Source organism: Mixophyes fleayi, chromosome 4 (assembly GCF_038048845.1).
Source record: "Mixophyes fleayi isolate aMixFle1 chromosome 4, aMixFle1.hap1, whole genome shotgun sequence".
NCBI lineage: Eukaryota > Metazoa > Chordata > Amphibia > Anura > Limnodynastidae > Mixophyes > Mixophyes fleayi.
Window position 1 is genome coordinate 128,194,813 of NC_134405.1, and position 7,175 is coordinate 128,201,987.

A 7,175-nucleotide genomic window follows, 5' to 3' on the forward strand; every position below is an offset into this window, starting at 1 on the left:
TTGCTGGCAACCCACGAGTGCCTTCCTATGTCAGTAGAAGTCTACCCGGTACTTTCTAGGATTCGTATAGTCACTCAGGAAAATGCTGTTAGAAAAGTAAAACAGTACATTTATTGTCATACAAACAACACTAGAATATTATGTACACACAGTAAATAAATGCCAGGCAGGTTTACCACATCATCTGTCTCTTACCCCACTAACTGTCCAGACTTGACGACCCATGGATCTCTCTCAGCTGCATATGTAGACTCTAGAGAACGACAACTCAAAACCAGATTACAGGCACTCGCTTCCTCTTTCAACATTAGGAACACATCCAACAGGTTCTCCAATTTCTCCTGTAGACTGGCTCCTTTCCACATAATAATCTTTGGCCACTCCTCATCCCAATAATCCAAAATGTGCTACATTGTGGTGGGGTGGTGCAACACATTCTTATCCCCATCCTGCAGTCACTGCCACAGTCATTCATCCCAGTACACCTTTCTCCTGGTTGTACTGGACTGCTTCATCCCTTCCTTTGGGAACATTTTCAACACTGGGCTATGATCTGCTCTCTTGTTCCCAGAGCTCACACCCATTTTACTTCCAGGGATCACCTCACTGTGATTTGTCCTCTTTGAAACACGGTTCCATCTTTCGCTCTCCACTGGCGGGGTGCACCTCCCCTTATCAAATCGGCACTTAGGGAGCATCTTCCCTTGCCTAAAGCCCACAACGCTTTTCGTGACACTTTCTACCTTAAAGCCTCTAGGAGTAAGTTCAGAATAATATGGTAACTGGTTTCTAGTGCTAACTGCTTTGCAAAGCCCTAGAATGTATCACGATACAGTTCCCCTGCAGCTCTACCCAGAGAGGACCTGTAGACTCTAGTAGAGAACGAAAACTCAAAACCAGATCTTGCACCTTTCATGAATGAAATCTCAGAATGAACACCCCCTCCCCCTCCTGTAGTGGCTCCTTATATTTAGGGTCAAATTTTCACAGTCTTTTCCCATGGGTCTATTCTTCTTAACCATTGGTCAGTGCTGGACTAGGGGTGGGGGGGGGGGGGTTGGAGAGGGGAGTGAAGATGAGCTGTTCTTCCACAGAACCTCCCCAGCTAGATGGCCGGTCTGGAATAGTCTTCTGAGAACAATGGATACTAAGTAGTTTAGCCCCACCAGTATCTTTCAACCTGATCCTTACCCATAACCCCCTGGCTTCACTTTAAAGACAATGAATCACAACCTCACTGCCAAGTCATCAATATACAATACACAATATACATATTTACACTGAGCTACAATATCCCCTTAGCCATATGTAATGGTGAGCTGGGGAAAAAAAGCAAGGGCTATAAAAAGTACTTGCTACAATCCACATTATGTAAAAAACGAGAAACAGAATGATTAGTGTTATCACTAGAGATGGGCGGGTCCGGTTCTCCGAGAACCGAACCCACCCGAACTTTGGGTATCCGAGTACCGAGCTGAGCAGCTCGGTACTCTCCCGCCCATTCCGAATCCAAATCGAGGCCGAACGTCATTGTGACGTCGTCGGATCTCGGGACTCGGTTCTCGCGATACTTCAACTTTATAAATACACGCCTCCACAGCAATCCATCGCCATTTGACAGAGGGAGAGAGCAGGGTGTAGTCATAGGCTAATTAGAGCAGGGACAGAGAATACCATATTGTTCTTGCAATTGCTCTAACCAAAATCGCTAGTGCAGAGAGGAGGATAGAGGTTTATTATTTTTTCTTCATATTTGGCACTCCCCAGCGCTTTTGGGGTGTCCCCCATAATTGTGCATTAATATTTCTGGCTGTCAAAAGTCATATCTGTCAGCAGTATCTACTCAATAATTTGTAGCACTCCTCAGTGTTTTTGGGGTGTCCCCCATAATTGTGCATTAATATTTCTGGCTGTCAAAAGTCATATCTGTCAGCAGTATCTACTCAATAATTTTTAGCACTCCTCAGTGTTTTTGGGGTGTCCTCCCTAATTGTGCATTAATATTTCTGGCTGTCAAAAGTCATATCTGTCAGCAGTATCTACTCAATAATTTTTAGCACTCCTCAGTGTTTTTGGGGTGTCCTCCCTAATTGTGCATTAATATTTCTGGCTGTCAAAAGTCATATCTGTCAGCAGTATCTACTCAATAATTTTTAGCACTCCTCAGTGTTTTTGGGGTGTCCTCCCTAATTGTGCATTAATATTTCTGGCTGTCAAAAGTCATATCTGTCAGCAGTATCTACTCAATAATTTTTAGCACTCCTCAGTGTTTTTGGGGTGTCCTCCCTAATTGTGCATTAATATTTCTGGCTGTCAAAAGTCATATCTGTCAGCAGTATCTACTCAATAATTTGTAGCACTCCTCAGTGTTTTTGGGGTGTCCTCCCTAATTGTGCATTAATATTTCTGGCTGTCAAAAGTCATATCTGTCAGCAGTATCTACTCAATAATTTGTAGCACTCCTCAGTGTTTTTGGGGTGTCCTCCCTAATTGTGCATTAATATTTCTGGCTGTCAAAAGTCATATCTGTCAGCAGTATCTACTCAATAATTTGTAGCACTCCTCAGTGTTTTTGGGGTGTCCTCCCTAATTGTGCATTAATATTTCTGGCTGTCAAAAGTCATATCTGTCAGCAGTATCTACTCAATAATTTTTAGCACTCCTCAGTGTTTTTGGGGTGTCCTCCCTAATTGTGCATTAATATTTCTGGCTGTCAAAAGTCATATCTGTCAGCAGTATCTACTCAATAATTTTTAGCACTCCTCAGTGTTTTTGGGGTGTCCTCCCTAATTGTGCATTAATATTTCTGGCTGTCAAAAGTCATATCTGTCAGCAGTATCTACTCAATAATTTGTAGCACTCCTCAGTGTTTTTGGGGTGTCCTCCCTAATTGTGCATTAATATTTCTGGCTGTCAAAAGTCATATCTGTCAGCAGTATCTACTCAATAATTTTTAGCACTCCTCAGTGTTTTTGGGGTGTCCTCCCTAATTGTGCATTAATATTTCTGGCTGTCAAAAGTCATATCTGTCAGCAGTATCTACTCAATAATTTGTAGCACTCCTCAGTGTTTTTGGGGTGTCCTCCCTAATTGTGCATTAATATTTCTGGCTGTCAAAAGTCATATCTGTCAGCAGTATCTACTCAATAATTTTTAGCACTCCTCAGTGTTTTTGGGGTGTCCTCCCTAATTGTGCATTAATATTTCTGGCTGTCAAAAGTCATATCTGTCAGCAGTATCTACTCAATAATTTGTAGCACTCCTCAGTGTTTTTGGGGTGTCCTCCCTAATTGTGCATTAATATTTCTGGCTGTCAAAAGTCATATCTGTCAGCAGTATCTACTCAATAATTTGTAGCACTCCTCAGTGTTTTTGGGGTGTCCTCCCTAATTGTGCATTAATATTTCTGGCTGTCAAAAGTCATATCTGTCAGCAGTATCTACTCAATAATTTGTAGCACTCCTCAGTGTTTTTGGGGTGTCCTCCCTAATTGTGCATTAATATTTCTGGCTGTCAAAAGTCATATCTGTCAGCAGTATCTACTCAATAATTTGTAGCACTCCTCAGTGTTTTTGGGGTGTCCTCCCTAATTGTGCATTAATATTTCTGGCTGTCAAAAGTCATATCTGTCAGCAGTATCTACTCAATAATTTGTAGCACTCCTCAGTGTTTTTGGGGTGTCCTCCCTAATTGTGCATTAATATTTCTGGCTGTCAAAAGTCATATCTGTCAGCAGTATCTACTCAATAATTTTTAGCACTCCCCAGTGGTTTGCGCTCAGAATGGATTCAAAGCAGTCCACATATGATCTAAATGAGCAACCAGGTTCTGTCACCAGTCCTGATGTTAGTGTTCCCAGTACGTCATCTGGCCAAGGCGATGTCAAACAACAGAGTGTTTTCAAATTAGTGCAAAAAACAAAAACCCAAAAAAATTTTACTGTATTGAAGCGAAAAAGAAGTGTAACTGAGCAAAAGTTAAGTGACGATAAAAAAAAAATTGCAAGCATGCCATTCTACACACGCAGTGGCAAAGAGAGAATGAGGCCTTCACCTTTGGCTATTAGTGGCAGATCCCAAAAAGTTACCCAGCCTACAATTGGTGCACAACTACTGTTACGCGTCAAAGCCGAGCTGCAAGATAACAGTGAGGCATTACAGGAGAATATTTGCTCTGATTCACAAATGACAACAATCCCTGTGGAGAGTCCATCCAACAGTGGGATGTCTAATCGTGACCATTCTGTTAGTCTACCCATAAAGAAGGGCCCTTTCAGCAGTTCTGCTGATGTGTGCCTGAACAGCCCGAGTGTAGCCGGTGATACACCAAGTGAGGATGACACTTTGTCTTTAGAAGAGGATGTGGGGGAGATTTGGGTATCCGACGATGAGGATGCGGTTGATTGTGTAAGTCCTGCAGCAGTGTGGCACCAGTGGGAGCAGTTCTGGCATGTGAGGTTCTGGCACCAATATGCACTTTCCAAACACAAGCAGGGATGACGCAGGGGGCAGACCACAACAGTTTGACATCTGGGCTGGTTTGAAGGATTTGTCAAAAAAATGTGTGACCTTGACCATAATTCCAACCAATCCTACTATTAACATGCAAAGGATGGTGGAGGGCCTATCAGGGATTAAACTGTATTTTTCATAATTTTCACTAATAATGTTTGGGTGTAATATACACCCAAAGACGAGTGCTCAATTGCTAAGAGTCATTGATGGAGAGGAAGACAAGCAGGCTTGTCTGTAGAATTTGCAGGCAAATTGTGCTGCGTTATATAGGTAACACCCAAAGAGAAGAGCTCCATTGCTCCATTGCTAATTGTAATTGCTGAAATAGAAATAATAGGGCTGACAGTCTTGGTCTAAATCTGCAGTTACATTTTATTGTACCATAGCTCATTGCGAAACTGGAGAGGTGGCAGGGTTTAGTGATAATCTTCCTCCAACAATACTAATTCATCCCAATATCCCAATATCATAGAAGTCTGTGTAGTATGATGTAATTGCTGATAATGGCCTTCCAAAGGGAATGACTAGTTGATTTTAGGGCAGAGCTGTCACGGTTTTTGGGCAATTCTTTTACAGCACAGCAAATATCAAAATGTTTAGCGGACTCATCTGCATCATCACTGGGTGTCTTGGGAAAGCAATTTCTTTTATTACAAGCAGTTGCCAGAGAAACTGAAGGAGAAGACGTCCCAACAAGATGTTGATAAGTCTGGGATCCTTGCAAAGAAAATTAAGTATTTCATCTACAATTAAAATATAGTTAGCACATTTACTTTGTTTTATTGCACACTATAATTTTATGTAGCACCTTTTCAAAATCTATTATTAAGGCAATCACTTGACTCAAGCTAACTGTGTCTGCACTTTCTTCACAGGTAACTACTTCGCTGGACTAAAGTATATTCCCCTCAAATGCTAGTCTTCTTGCAGCTGCTGTATTCTCCTACATGCTGTTGCAGAAACCACAAATTGACCCTAAATGTTTATGGACACAAACAGCATCTCCTGCATGTCATTTTTCAAAAGTTCTGTAACACCAAGTTGATAGTGTGTGCAAAACAGGAAATGTGATGGAATTCAGCCCCGCTGTAATGCTGGACCAATATTGGGGTCGTAATCAGAAATGACATATCCTCAGGAGACTCCAAGCAGGATTAGCCATCTTTCAATGACATCCCTTAGTTTTTGGAACAGTTTGTCAGCTGTATGCCTCTTAGTGAAGCTGCTGATACACAGAGTAGCCTACTTCTCAAAAATGTGATGCACCTGGGTACATGCTGCTGCTGTCCATGCTGGGGAAGGCGAAAGACCAACCCAGTGGGCTTTCACAGTCATATAATCTTTTGTTTGCCCAGTTCCGCTTGTACACATATCTGTGGTTAAGTGTACAGTGGGTAGAATACCATTTTGTCACCCAATAATGACATTTTTAGGAACTTTCCGGTACAGGAGAGAATAAGCTTTTCTAGTAAAATGGTATAGTGATGACATTTGCTAACAGGGACATAACACCTCAATTAAATGTCTTAAACCAACTGTATTAATAGTGGACATTGGACACAGATCTAACGCTAGCATAGTACCCAGGGCGTCTGTGATCCGCTTTGCGACTGGGTGACAGGTTTCATTCTTGCTTCCTCTTGCAGAGGATTGTTTACTTGCCAATTGTTGGGGGGGAAGATTGCAGGTGCTGGGATGTAGATGAGAGAAGGGAGGTAGATTATGCTGGAATGCTTGTTGTTAATTTTTTTTTAACCAAAGTTTCTGATTTTCCCAACAGTTTGCCAATAACTCGCTGAAAAATGACGAAACATGGATGAGGATCCCAGATGGTTAAGGTCCCTACCTCTACTGAGTGTGGCTTTCAAAATGTTACAAATGGATCGACAACTCTTGCCAGGATTCGTGTAAAAATAATTCCACACTTAAGAGGTGGATTTTTGGTCTTATGCCCAGGCATGACAATGGCCTTTTTGTTATCACTGGCAAGAACTGCAGCAATTTTTCTTTTCAAGTGTATGAAAATCATATTGTGACATAGGAGGTGTTCAAAATTGAATAAAAAATGACTGGAAATTAGTGTTACTGAGGTTAATAATAATGTAGCTACAAAATAATACCTAAATTATGTTATTTTAGCACCAATAAATGTAATTTTTATAACAAATTGCAAAACAAAACCAAACAAAACCAAAACCAAAACCAAAACACGCAATGGCGGTTTTGCAAAACCAAAACCAAAACCAAAACACGACGGTAATCCAGATCCAAAACCGAATCCAAAACCAAAACACGGGGGTCAGTGACCATCTCTAGTTATCACACTTGTTTCGTCACAGCTTTGGCCTCAGGAATTGATAGAGCATATAAGCGTCCTTTGGGCAACTTAGACCCAGGGATAAGGTTGATTGCGCAGTCATATTCACGGTGAGGAGGAAGAGAGTCTGCTTTTCTCTTTGAAAACACATCACGAAATTCCTGATATGGCACAGGAATGAGCTCCAAACTAGGCTGAAGGTTTCGAAGGGGTAGTGTCAAGCAGGTAGACGAACACTCGGTATTCCAGCAAATGATCTCTCCATTCTTCCTATCGATGTGGGGGTTATAGCTTTGAAGCCAAGGAAGCCCAAGTATCAATGGAGCGGAAGAACATGAGATTAA